Raw genomic sequence first — 14,073 nt, 5'->3', positions numbered from 1 at the left:
TTACAGCTTCTTGCTGTGCTGGATACAAAGCAGCATGCTATTTCTTTGAGATCACCACCAATATACAGTCTGAAGAGTCCCAAATGGATTGAAAACATCAGTCTTACTGTTGTTATAGAGTGGCTTTTGTAACATATGGGACTTACTGCGTGTTTTGATGGGGCATACCTGAGGCTCAGGGAGCACCTTACTGCTCCCTACAACTCCTGGAAAAAAGGACATAGTGAGGTGGGGGTTGGTCTCTTCTCCTAGATGAGAAGTGACAGGACAAGAGGAAATTACCTAAAGCTGAACCAGGGGAGGTTTAGATTGGATATTAGGAAAATATTCTTTTCTGGGAGAGTGGTCAAACACTGCAACAGGCTGCAACAGGGAAACGGTGAATAACCATCCCTGGAAGTGTTTAAAAATGTGTAGATGTGTTTAGAGGCTTGATTTATTGCTGGGTTTGAAAGAGCCTGATTAATGGTTGGACTCAATGATCTCAGAGGTCCTTTCCAACCTTAAAAATTCTATGATTCTGTGAACCTGTAAGGCATCAAACCTAGCATGTGTATAAAGCCTGTTGTGCACCAGGCTGTACCCCTGTGTTGTCATGCACTTGGAAATCTCTAATAAGTATTGAAAAATTGTTCAAATCCTCCTTGATGGAAGTTCTGGGTGGGAAAGTACAGCACATCCAGGGAAACACCAATATAAGATTAATGTAGAAAGAGGCAGAGTAAGAAGGTACTTTGACATTATAAGAGGAGAAGAAACAGTGGAGATGAAAAACAAGCTTATTTCTGAAGTCAATGAAGCTCCTGTTAACATTAGAAAGGATTCCAGCCAGGCACTTCAGCTGTGCTGGGTTCTCTTGTGGGCTATGTGAGGGGAGTAAAGAGGAAGTGGTTCATAATTTCTCTTAACATCTGTAGAACCACAAAAAGGTCAGGAACAGCCTGGCCCAGGGACAGGAGGTGGGAAGTATTTCAGCCATAATCAGCAATGTTCTGTATTGTTGTGTTGATGAATTGTCATGTGTGAAACTTAATCTCTTGCTGTAGTGTATGGGAGATATTTATTTTTCCCTAATTATTTGCAAAACCCAAAAGCCCAGAAAACATCTAATGCTAAAAGGAACAAGCCAGAAGACTCAGAAAAATGCTGCTGCTCTAATAGAACACTGCTATTTCTAAGACTATCACTGAAAGCTTGGGTATTCTTTTGGCTCAAGATAAACAGAGAAGGAAGATTCTATGTGAAGTTCAATCTCAATGTAAAAAAATAAAACTGCCACCAAAGTCTTTACATGGTTATGTAAGACTGATTATGTGATAGTTATGTACAACAAAGGGTGCATGTAACTTAAGTGAATATATGTGTTGCAGAAATAGGCAGAAAAAAGGAACTAAGTAGATGAGTAGTGATACCTCTTTGGCTGTCAGTGGCTGTGTGAGGATTGAGCTATTCTCTGAAGTGACAGAAGAAACTACAGGCTATTCTTGGAGTTTCTCAAAACTGAACTGGACAAGATGATGAGCAACCTGATCCATGTCAGCCCTTCTTTAGAGAGGAAGTCATGCCAGGTGACCTCCCAAGGTCTCTTCCAACCAAATTGAGACTTCAGAAGAGTTACTTCCAAGTGAAGTATTGCAGCCTCCCTTCCTTATCTGAAAACTGCTTTTTTCTCATTGTCCTTTACACTCACTGGATATATATACTGGAGGTATTACCAGTTCAAAGCCATTTTGACACAGACATGTTTGATACACACCTATATGTTTATGTGTGTATACATATGTCTACACATTCCCCCTGTCTAGAGCAGCACAGGTCTTGATGAGCTTATTCATGTAGCTTCTGTCTCATCTGCAGCACACTCATCAGTAATTGTATCTGGATCTGGCTCCCTCTTCCATTATGAATCATATATTCTGATCTGATATAGTCAAAGAGAAAGATTTTCTCTCTTCTGAGACAGAAGTATTCAGCAAAAACTCAGGCTGTAGTAATTTGAAGGCAAAAAGTTACCAAAAGCTCAATCTGTTAAATAACTAATGACAGGGTACATGTCCTAGATAGACATATGTTTTCATCTTTGCCGTGGGTAGGAAGCCAGCTGACAATTACACAGACTAGAAAGGCTTGCATTCCTCTGAGACAGGTCAGACCTTCTCTTCTTGTGGCACATTCAGATCTTACATTCAGATCTTGGTCATTCTTCCTGGCAAAATACATTGAAATCCTGAAGCCACAGTGGCCCTTAGCTTTTATAGCAGACTGAAAAATGGAAAGTTCAATCCTGAAATCATATCCAGACTTGAAACATAATATATGTGGAATAACTGTATGTGTAGCAGAAAAACAAGTGGATTACTATCCATGCTTTTACATTTGCATCCAAGATGTTTTTTGATGTTTCCTGTGGGAACCTGTATCTATCAGTTAGTATTCAATAATTACCTACACATTAGTAATATTTGCAGTGGGTTACTTGCAATGGAAGCCTAAAACCATTTTTGTATTTAATTAGTCATCTCAGAGTATTTAAACAACATTCTCACACTACTGATTCAGGAGAGAGCCTTTTCTAGAAGATTGTACTGTTGTAAGAAGATAATTAAAATTAGATGCTATACTGGTTTTGACTGGGGTGGAGTTAATTTTCCTTGTAGCAGCTCAGATGGCGACATGTTTTGGGTTTATGGCCAAAACAGTGCTGATAATACAGAGATGTTTTAGTTATTACTGAACAGTTTTGCACAGCCTGAATGCCTTTTCTGCTTCTCATGCTAGCCCACCAGTGATCAGGCTAGGGTGGGCAGAAGTTGGGAGAGGACACAGCCAGGACAGTTGGTGTCAGTGGACCAAAGAGATATCCCACACTCTATGATGTCACTCTCAACCATAAAAGTTGAGGAGATGAGAAGGAAGCAGGGACATTCAGAGTTGTGGTGTCTGTCTTCCCAAGGCCCTGATTTCCTTTGGAAGTAGCTGTACACCTGTCTGCCACTGGAATGTAGTGGGGAAAAAAAAAATCCTTTTTTTTTTTTTTTTTTTTGTTTTGTTTTGTTTTGTCCATGTAGCCTTTTGCTTTCCCTATTAAAATATCTTTATTTCAACCTACGAATTTTCTCACTTTCACCCTTCTGTTCTCTCCCCCATCTGCTGCAGGAGAGTGAGCAAGCAGCTCTGTGGGGTTCAGTTGCCAGCCAGGGTAAAACTACAACAGACACAGATTAAAACATTATTTATTAAGATGGTTTCAATAACTTTACTATTCTATACATTCTAATGAGTATTTAGGAGTGAGAGATTTTTTTGTTTTTCATTTAAATCAGAATCTTTCAGGATCAAAAGGAGTTAAAAACTAAGAGGAAAATCAGAGAAAATGGACATAAATCTTGAATTGTCTCAAAGAATTTTCAATGACAGTCAAACTAAATGTATCTATCAAGCTGAGGCAAAATTATTTAGCTCATACAGTGTTGTCTCTAAACTAACAGAGCCAGGACATAAACCTGTGAGTGCTGGGTGTGGATCTACATTTACCACAGTTGAATTCAAGTGTAGCTAAAGCTGAATCAGACACATTTCCTCCATACAGGAGCTAGTAGAAGGAAGAGTTATGAACACTTTGAGAAGTTTTCCATCTAACTTATTGCTTTGCAAGGCTTAAGCTCATCTTGTTGGCTTCTGCAAGCATACAACACAGCTAATAAGCACAATGAACGAAACAACACATAAGTAGGATCCAGTCCAGCACTGGTTTTACAATCTCATTATCTTAACAACAAATTGTGACCATTGGTGAGAAAAAAAAAAAGAAAAATAATGCAGTAATACATTGCCAAGAAATCAAATTATCAAATTCATGCCTCTGTAATCACTATAAATCCCACCCAAAAAAGAAAGAAAAAAAAAGAAAAAAAACCATAAATATATTTATGTATTCAGCTCATACATGTCCTAAAACTGCAGTACAGTCATTCTAATCTCCCTTTGCTGTCAGTGGATGGAGCAAAGGAGGAGCAATAAAGAGAGGACGAATTTAGATGTCATACTCTTATGCGTGGTCTTACCTAACTTGAGCCTGAGCCTGTATGCCTGAACAGGATGGACACATCATTGTGCTAAGTAGTACAAAAGAATAAATATTAAATCAGAATGACTTTTAGATTCTTTTTTTTCCTCAAGACAACACCTCAAGCCTTTATTGTGAAGTCCTACATGTCTTCCTTTTTCAAAAATACCTTTTTTTAATTACATGAAATCCATATTACAAATCGCCTGCAGCCAGAAGGCAGAAAGGGAATTCTATTGTAGAAGCATTTGTTGCTCTTCACAGCCTATTCCACCTTCTTTCTCATTCTGTAATAATAAGTTACTCCTAACTATCACTGTGGCAATTTTTCTTTAATTACAGTGTCCTACATATTAGAGAGCTGTACACACTCAGAGCAGTGGGACCTATGGCTCTGTTATCTACACAAGAGAGAAATACTGGACTGCCATTTCTTTTTTGTCTAGGTACAATAAGCCTTCTGATAAGACTACTCCTCTAAACAAAATGAAAACATAACTTCAATTCTGGTCATAACTTTGTGAGTACACCAGTGGTCTATAAGAATTCTCCAAGCATAATAATCACAGAGAATCATTCAGTTTGGAAGAGACCTAAAAGATCATCATGTCGAACCATCAAAGTAACACCACTATAATTTCCCCTAAACCAAATCCAGACATCTCTTGAATTCTTCCAGAGACAGTGGAAGAGTCCATCACATCCTTGGCCAATTATACCCATGTCTAACCACACTTCCAGGGGAAAAAAATTCTAATATCTAACATCTAAAATTTGGAACTCAGTGGGAGTTGAGCAGGACACACTTGAAGTTAAAATAATGCCATCACCTACTTATAGCAGTTACTGCCTTAAGTTGTATGCTCATTTCCAATTATTTGTCACGGTCAAAAGGAGATGTAGGAGAAGTGTTGCAGTAAATATATGAAACAGTGTTTTCTAAAGTGTGAAGAGGAATAGTTCTTTTTAGAAATGAATGGCAAAAGATGATACATGATAGGAAAAAGTATCAGATGGTAGGAAAAGATGCAGAGGTGATTTGTATTTTCTATTTGCCATATCAAAATACATATGCTGAAGAAAATCCAGTTTAATTCAGAAACAAGTCTTCATATCCACTGCTATTATCAGCTCATGGTTACAGTAGCAAAATACCACACACCAGACTTAGAAGAAAGGAAATAGGTTTCAGTGCAATTTCCCAAAGAACTATGAAATTAAACAATGATATTAATTTTAAAAAACATGTTTTAAAAACAGATTATACTATCCGTCATGTCAGTCAGATAATTTTTACAAATTGCTGCTAGCCCCAAATTTATGAAATTTTACCCATGGTATAGGATTTACCCATAGGCAGAATATCACATTTTTTAATGGAAATATACCTGATTTCAGTAAAGACACTGAGAACTGCAGTTTCATGTATGATTTAATGTTCAAACCTGTCTGATTCAATAATTCTTTATGTTTATGCTGTCTGCATTTTATACTTTTTTGAAGAATTCATTTTTTTTTTCAGAAAGTTAGCAAATACTGAAATATTATGAATTATTATGGAAACTGAACAGTCACTGAATATACATTACTGAAGCTTCAGCATAGTAGGAGGGGAAATTAGATTTTATTTCACAAATCATGTTTATATTTCATTCTAATTTCAACAACTGGATTTTTATTTTGGCAATATCTCCTGCAGAACAGGATTTCCATGCCTCAGTGCTGTCTGTGTCAGAAGAGACTGAGCATCCCGCTCGGTGACTTCCCTTTAGGCCAGTTCCAGCACCATGAGATGGTCCCTGTTCCACTACAGCTCACCTCCTGCTTTGCTCATAAACGTGCTGGGTTTGTCTCTCCTATGACCAAGACTGACAGTGATGTTTTTATTTGACTTTGTTTAGTCACCAAATAATGTCACTTTGTTTAGTCCAAAATTGTTTATGCATTCAGACACAGCTCATTGAATTTGTTTGGAGAGTAATTGCCATGCTGGCTTCACAAGCAGGGGTGACACCCTAGACCACAGGGGGCTGTGTTAGGTGTGTGCAGAGCCAGGGCTGCCTCCCAGAGCGCATTTCAGACCTGCAGCACAAGTCCTGTCACTGCAGCGTCACCCAGGAACATTGCCAGCCCCTTGAACACCCACAGCTGAGCACAAAGCCTGTTCCAGGTACCCAACCTCGTGATCCCATGTTTAACTCATCCTCCAAATACACAATACTTGCAGCACAATGGTGACTCCTGGGTGAGATGGTTACATCATGATAAAACTTGTTTGCAGATGGAGCAATTAAGAGCAATCATGAAAGCTTCCATCAAAGAGTGGGGAGGCAGGTGAGTCTGAAAATCACATCAAAGACCAAAACAGAAGGCAGCAGCACCTGGGTTCTACTTGAGAAATGTCCTGTCCAATAAAACTATTCAGGATACAATACTTTCACAGTATTTTCTGTGATTATTATGTCCTTTTTTGCACCAGCAGCGGAGACCAGCCCTCACACATGTGGATATTGACAGCACTACAGGGATGAGGAGACCAATACAATCTCCCCATCTCTCCTACAAAATAGCCCTGTACCACCTCCTTGACCAAATAGTAGCAGTTCTGTTACCAGGAGAGCTTCATCTCCTGTTTTCATACAGATACAGGCTGTCTATGGGTGGGCTAGACTCCAATTTCTGTTGGTATTTCCATAGAAAGGATCTCAAACCAGACAGAGTTTGGATATCTGCCTTTCCTGGTGCCTTGGCTAACAGCAAGAGATCAGACACATTTGTGGCAAATTTATTTTGATGCCTCATTTCAGTGGGAGTTAGGTATAATAACTTTGAAAATATGAAACCTAGATGTTAGTTTAATCCTGAATGTGAAGTTGCAAGACTGATTAAATGACAGTTAAATAAGAAAAAAATTAAATGCAAATAATTACTCTGATAGGTTAAGAATAGTTTCCTGATAGGGTAGGTTAATATTTTGAGACTTATTTTGTCAATATCTTTTCTATAATTTTCCATCTCCACTATTTAATATAAGAAACTTTTAAATATTTCAAATTACTTCTGTTATTTCAAGCACCTTGAGAGCCCCTAGAGAAAACAAACCAAATTTTCACTGACTGGTAGCCAGCTATGCTATCTGCATTTAAACCCAAACTAGGTTACTTCCACCAGAAATTAGATATCTGCAGCATTCAGTTCAGTACAAGAGAATCTCAGAGTCTGTTTCTGAAGGTACAGCAGCAACTGCCATTTGTTATTTCCCCCAGTACCGTGTGTGTGGGGTTGCTGCTCAGGCAACCCCACTGTGGCAGCCTGCCAAGCAACCCAGACAGCAACGAGACAACAGCTTCCATCTCTCTGTGTTTCATTCTGGCATTGTCACTTTATCTAAGCTTTCTGTAGAGTAATGGGTTTGAAATCACGAACCACTCAAAATATCTGTATTTTCTGAGAACAGCTTCCTTCTGCAGTATCAAAACATGACATTTGCTTTTTCTTCCTAAAATAAAAATACTCACTTCAGCTCTGTTCTGCATGCAGGATTTTAATGGACTATTCTTCTTAGGAGTCCTGGCAGCTCTTCCTGCCTGTTATCTATGACCAGAAGTGAGCTGATCCATCAGTTTTCACAGGAAACCAAATCAGCAAATGTCACACAGGCAGCAAAGCAGGATATAGTAAACCATGCTCCACATATACATCCTGAGCTTCCTTTACACTTTTAAAGCTGAGACCCAAGTGGCAAACAGAAAACATAGGTATAGGGGGGAAAGAAAGCTGAAGAGCTTTATAAATCTCTAAATCTGATTCTCCCTAGAAACTTCTCAGTGCAAATGTAAACAACTGAAGGTGAACATTAAGTGCTCAAGACATTGCATGCCATTGGAGTCAAAATATGGTCAAAAAAGGCTTGCCTTAAATATCCTTAGATTTTGTTTATTTTAATAATTCTTCTGGGTGAGATGTTTAACTAAAGCAGAAAACTTCTGTAAATCTCTTGAAATTACAGAATATGCAAATCAGAACTCTGATTTCACTCAGAGGCTTAATTTACTTTTGACACAGACTTAAAAATACTGCTTGGTTTACAAAAATTGAAGGTTTCTATGGATAAATCCTCTCTATACAAAGCAAGTGTGTCCTAGAAGCCAAGCTTTATTATTAAAGATGCATTTATTTGCACAAAGTCTCCCTCCTTCTTTGTCTCGTCTAATTGCATCATTCACCTCAAGCTCTCTTGCTTTTTTTCCCTTTCAATCTCTTAACCTTTATCAGTTCCTTGAGACCCTGCCCATATGTCATGCTCAATTAAAGTGAAGCCACATTTGGCAGTAAAGCTAAGAATATAATAGCTAAATAAATAGCTAAGCAATAGCTAATAAATAGCTAAGCAATAAAACTAAGAATAGGGACTAAAAACATTTCATTGTTGTCTCTTGCTTGTCATTGCTATTCCAAAGTAGAACATGACCCAAAAATATTGACTACTACATTCCATGTTTTGCCAGAGATACCTTCAACAGCTGCCTCTTCTGTTCCATTCTGCAAGACAAATATTTTAAAAAACCTGACTGAATACCTGTAACAAGCTATGGATAGCCTGTCAAGTCGAGTTCAGCTGAGAAGTTCAAAGTACTTCTGGGTAATTATGAAAGACTGAATCTGTAGTCAAGATCCACTTAACAGCACAACATCCCTTACAGTTTTGCACTGGGAGTCACAACCACTGAAAGACTGAAAAATCAGTGAGGGAAAGTTTACTATCCATGCAAAGGATATGCCAAAAGGTGACATCTGTATCAATACCTGAATACAGCATTCTCCTATCAAAGAGGACAAAGATCCTTTCTTATCAACTTTCTCAAATGAAATACAGTCCCTTTAATCTTGAGCTGCAGATACTGATCTTATGCAGAACTGATTATTATTCTTAATAAAAATTAACCCAAGACTACTGTAACTCAGGGGCAGGTCCTTTATTTTCCAAAGGACTTTGTAACATCAGGGGGGAAAAAATAGAGACAATTTTTAATATTCTAGTAAACTCTGTGTACAAGGCAGGCTTAAATATTCTGTGAATATGTAGACAATGCTACAGCTGTCCTGAAGGATCCCAGATTTTAAGAAGGAATCATGAAAAGAAGTCATGAGGGATTTTAAGAGGGAATCATGAAAGTTTTTCTGACTTTGTTGATAGGAAAGATTTTTAAGCCCACAGGATTTACTGTTGTGGAACATGCAGTAGAGTTGCTGATAAAAACTGGCAGTGATGAGCCAGGAGATCATATTCCTTAATACAGCAGTAGAACATTATAAAAATAAAACTGATCATGTAGGAGGTCAACACTGTTTTTACCTGGCTGCTGCCTACATGTGAAACTATTCCAATGTAATAACAACAGTTCTTAACAGTTAAGAACAAGTTGTCTAGGGAAGTTGTGGATGCCCCATCCCTGAAAATGTTCAAGGCCAGGCTGAATGTGGTTCTGAGAAAGTGGAAGGTGTCTCTGTCCATGACAGGAGGTTTGCATCTAGATAGTCTTTAAGGCCTCTTCCAACACAGACTATTCTATGATTTTATGAATCTTGCAAGGAACATGGAGTGTATGGCAAACTGCTCACAAAATTTTACTATGGACTTGCCACATATAATACAGTATTTGTGTTTCTGAATCCTGCAATGAATGAAATTAGCAAGTAGGATGGAACTATCAGCAGGTATCATTAAACAACTTGGAACCAAACTTTAATCCCTTAGAACAGAGGTGCTTCTTTCCTGGGTTGAAATCTGGCCAATTCCCTTGGTGAAACTGCACCTCTGACGAAGAGAAAATAAAGTGAATGAGAAATCAATGAACCCAAGTTAATGGCAAGGTGCTGTGTAAAGGATACCCAATAGGCCAAAGGGATATTGCAGAAACATGATAAATACAAAGCCCAGTAACAGCAATTGCATGACTGAACCAGTGATGAGGGACACAGTACTTGAGAGGTAAAATATCAAGACTGTCTGCATTTCAGAAAATAAGGTAAAAGACACCATAACACACCTGCATTACGTGGAAGGACTATCTGCAGACTGTAAATATCAAAAGAGAGAGGAAGAGAGAAAGGTTGCATGTATGTGTATATATGAAATTAATTAGATTTATGATTAACTATTAGTACTTTTGGGCATGCTTGCTGTAAGAATCAAGTATGAGAAAGCATATGAAATGAGATAACCATTAGGAAATACATATACTACATGAAACTGATTGAATACACATAGAGGAGAGCTAGGATTTGGACTTCCTGCATTGCTGCTGCCGTACATGATCTCACGGAATGCTGCTCATCTCAGTGCCGTTCACAGATATACAAAATTGTTTCATGCTGACTACTCTGTCTTGAATAAAGCTTAGGAATAAATGTGGTGCCAAATTGAGCCTCATGGATGGACAAATTCAAGGAGTCTAGTTCTTGGAAGAGGAAATTAGGAACTGGTCTGAGCAAGTAGGACACATAGCTGCCCCCTGAAGTGATCAGTGGGACTCTGAAACCTTGGAAGGAACAGTGAACATTTACAGAAGGTCTTGATTATCTGGAAGATAAGAGGTGCTCAAGAGTAGAAATCATGTCTGTTTTGAGAGACCAAGCTTTCTAAAATAAACAACTAAATTAAAATCCCCTACTTTATACTTAAGTGAGCAGGAAGAGCTTTAAAAATTACCAATGCTAAATCCTAGTGGATACAGTGGAGTGTCGTTAGCCACGCAATCAGATACTATAAATCATGACTCCAGAGAAACTGCAAGAACTAACGAAAAAGCAAAACATTCTTCACTGTTTTGCCTCACCCCACCAGGAGGAAAAAGAGTTCTCTGAACACACCTCTAATAAGAGTTTTTTAGACACCACCCATGATTTCTCCGAAAAAAAAAACCCCATCCAACTTATTTGAAAGTTTCAATAGCACATTTCAGTGAGGTGTTCAATAGCACAGTTCAGGAGTGCTCCTGACCCTGATTCAAACTCAGGTTCAGAGAACTAAGACTTCTCTGCAATTCTATGGAGACTTCCATTTGTTCTTACATAAACCAACATATTTACCATGAAAAATCATTGTATTACCTATAAATCATCAGGCCATATGATTTTTGCTGAAGGATTTTCCTAACCATTCTTTTCTAACCATTCAGCATCAGCTATGACAATGTTTCACAAGGCAAACACTAATTTGGGAAAATTTTCAGAAGTCTACAAGCCATTAAAATCAAGGGAACTAAATGTTCACACTCCTTTAAGAAGCACAGTAATTTGGGACAGTCTGACACACAGATTGCAAAATAAAACACATCTGTATAATCCACTTATACCTGAGGATGCATGAGTCAACAGGGGTGAGCCATCACAACAGGCCAGAAATAGATTCCAGTGTGATTTCAGTAGCAGTCAGAGTGCCATTATTAAATGAAGCTTCAAAACCATGAGTGGTCCAGGTATGTATGTATTGAAGGCTGCCATTCCTTGATGCGTATGCTTCCTGTAGCCAGAAAGTGATTAACAGAGACACTGACCAGCCAGTTTGTGCCAATGAGCAGTGTCCCAGCGATGAGAGGCTCTGCCAAGCAGCCTCCACCTTCCTGCCGGGCTCTGCTCCTCTGCGAGGCTCCGAAGCACAGCCACCAAGGCAGTGGATGTCACCAACAAGGGAACAGGGTGTTAGCAACCAAAGGTGCACGCAGAAGGACTCAAAACTCATGCTGAACAGGGTTTTAAGCAAAGTGAAAGCAAAATATCAGGTGTCACAATCACCACATTCCATATATATGATATCAGAATAGATGCTAAAAATGCTCTAAACCTTTAACTCAAAATATATTTGTTTTTTTTAGCTCTATATGATTATCTGCATTCGTGTTTGTTGCCCATGTACACTCCCAGGGTTGATATGAATTTTAAAAAGTACAAATCAGCCTTAATCAGTGGAAGTTCTCCCACAGTTTCCCTCATAATGGCTTAGTTCTCATTTCTCACTTAAACATAGATCACAATCAGTATCAACAAAAACAGACTGGACTTAAAATAATCTAAAAATTTAAACTTAAAAATATTGTGTGAGAGAAAAATTTTATCCTGAAAGAGAGTAGAATAAGATTTCAAAAACTAGCTTGAGTAATAAGAGAAGTCATTAAGGTCTCCAGCTTCATAAATGTGATATGAAGGGAGTGCTGTGAAGAGAGATTATATATGAACCAGTTCTTCAAAAGTTTAAGAGTTGGTTCCAGATTGTTAAATACAGACTAATGCTTATTATCACCTCTTGCAGAGGTTCATGGCAACAGATTTTACAATAAACTTTAAATACTATGAAATAAACTTTAAAAAAATGTATTTTTATCATAGGCTTCTAAACATAAATGCTTTCTATTTAAAAGGCACTAAAGCAAACTCAACATTAGTTGTCCCTCCAGGCTGTTCCAGAACAGAACACGTTTCATTTCTACACAATCTACAGAACTTTTAGTTCTGTCAACTCAATACACATTCTCTTGAAAGAGAATTATCCTACACAAATTATCCTACTGAACTAACCCACAATCCACACAACCTCTAGTCCTAAGGGGGTTGGCTCACATTTTTGGGAAGAAACCCTACTTCTTTTGGGAAGAGACCAAACTGATACTGCTGCCCACGGCTCCCAAAGTCCCATGGTGTCTACAGCAGTTTAAGCAAGAAATTTATGCTTAACACTGTTTTAAGAACAGAGCATACAGCTGTCAAGCCTATTAAGCTTCAATTCTAACAGCATTTTAAGATTGATAAACCAGGTTTTAGCCTGATCTTCAAGATATTTCACATCAATCAAAAGATCAGGTTCTACACTACTCTGTGTTTCTGTCATTAGAAATGAACTGTCAAGCTAGCACAGAATCTGCTTATTTATCTGTAACCAAATATATACATTAGGCAGTACAGACACGGCTGTTTTCATTTGTTCTTTAAAATCCTTTTAAAGTACCCATACTATATTTACCAAAAGATAGAGGACATGCAGCATACTTGAAATAAGCTCTACAATGGATTATCTGGGTTAGCTGAAGGAAATAAATGACAGATTGTTTTAAAAAAGATAATGTAATTTATGTGTAAGCATCAAAAAAGAACAAAAAACCTACAAATCTTCCCCAACTGGAGCAAACAAAAACCCCCATCTCCAGCCCATCTGAAACCAGAAAATTTAAGTACTTCTAAGACCTTCTTATTGTATCTCTTAAGTCCTTCCAGCAAAGTAAGTCCTTTTCAGAATATTGTTCCACAAAATTTATAAATTGACTTTGCAACATATTGAACTAAATAATCCAACTTTAATATATTGCATTCATACCAAAAACAATTAACAGTTTTTACAAATAGTGTTATTTACTAAAACAAATCTTGTACAACAGTGCAGTATATCTAAATATATACATATGCCAACATCAAAGGGAGCATCAAAACAAACAAAGCAAAACAAAAATGCTCTTTGCTATTGTGTACACTTTATTAAAACCAAAGCAGACTGCAGCAGGTTTTTCTTTTTCATGACAATGACAAAAATCATTTGGATTCCAGAAGAACATGCAGGATAGAACAAAAACTCCTACCACCTTTTTGCCAAGGTAGCAGCATGAAAAGGGAACTTTAGATCTGCAATTTACATAGTAGCAAATGGAATGTTTTCAAACACAATAATCCTAATTTAAGAAACAAGGCTTCAAAAATGTACATAGTGTTTTTTTTACACATCAAAGGAAAAAGTTCAAATATCAAGGCTTTCTCCATGTTTTCCTATGGTGTTGGACAGTGTATGTATCAAGGTCAATATTCTTCACTGCAGCTGAAAATAAGAAAGCAGTAGCTGTAGTGTGGAGTTGATCAGCTTTACTAAGATTGAATAACAGAGTAAAAAATGATTCTGCCTGCTGTTGGCAAGGGAAGTTTTTCTAATTTTAATTCCACCTTTTTCTTTTAAAATCTCTTCC

Source organism: Lonchura striata, chromosome 1 (assembly GCF_046129695.1).
Source record: "Lonchura striata isolate bLonStr1 chromosome 1, bLonStr1.mat, whole genome shotgun sequence".
NCBI classification, from domain to species: Eukaryota; Metazoa; Chordata; class Aves; order Passeriformes; family Estrildidae; genus Lonchura; species Lonchura striata.
The sequence above is the reverse complement of the archived record's forward strand: the minus strand, read 5'-3'. Positions refer to the sequence as shown.